Raw genomic sequence first — 790 nt, forward strand, 5'->3', positions numbered from 1 at the left:
CAGGCTATTAAGGATCATTAATATCATTGATGTAATCAAGTTTCAAAGACATGGGTCTGCTCGTGACCGGGAACCGGAAGTTACCCAATGCTGGGCGTATTGATCTGAATATCAATAGTATCAAAATCAAGGTGAAGTATCAGCACTAACGTGACAACATTAATACTTTAGTCACAGTTTTTCCTGCTAATTTACATTTTTCTTTGCTGAAAGTCTCTATCCTGTGTTTTATTATACACTTAGTTAAAAAAAGTATATATCTAAAGTTATTCTAAAATCAAACATTTCAAGAAAAAAGTATCGGTATTTATGTCAGTATCAGCGATACTAGCCCTGTAATCACTTCAATCAATACCCAAATTCCCAGTATCGCCCACCCCTAGTTTACACATATCTGTCACTACCAGATACTAGTACATGTACCTATAGTTAGGACAGTCTTGGGGCGAAATGTCGAAGCGGTGCAAATTTTAATCTTGCTTCAGGTTTTTTCTTTCACAGCTCAATTCCGATAATTGAAAGACTTGGTGTCATTGAATTCCAACCAGGCAAAAACAGCAATTGTTAATTTCTTCTCCGTGATCAGTTTTCAAACAGTTGGTACTTGGATGATAATCAAACGTCTTAATCTAAGTTCCTGATTGGTCAAAGTTTAAACAGTTTAACTTTTGATGTCCTCTTTATGGCTGCGCATTTTGCACATGGAGTCCAGAAATGGCGAGTTTAAAGCGCAGTACCCAGAAATGCACATATACGTGTGTTTACATAGACTTTTCATAGAAAATGGTTG

The sequence above is a fragment of the Oryzias melastigma genome, linkage group LG23, assembly GCF_002922805.2.
Source record: "Oryzias melastigma strain HK-1 linkage group LG23, ASM292280v2, whole genome shotgun sequence".
Lineage (NCBI taxonomy): Eukaryota > Metazoa > Chordata > Actinopteri > Beloniformes > Adrianichthyidae > Oryzias > Oryzias melastigma.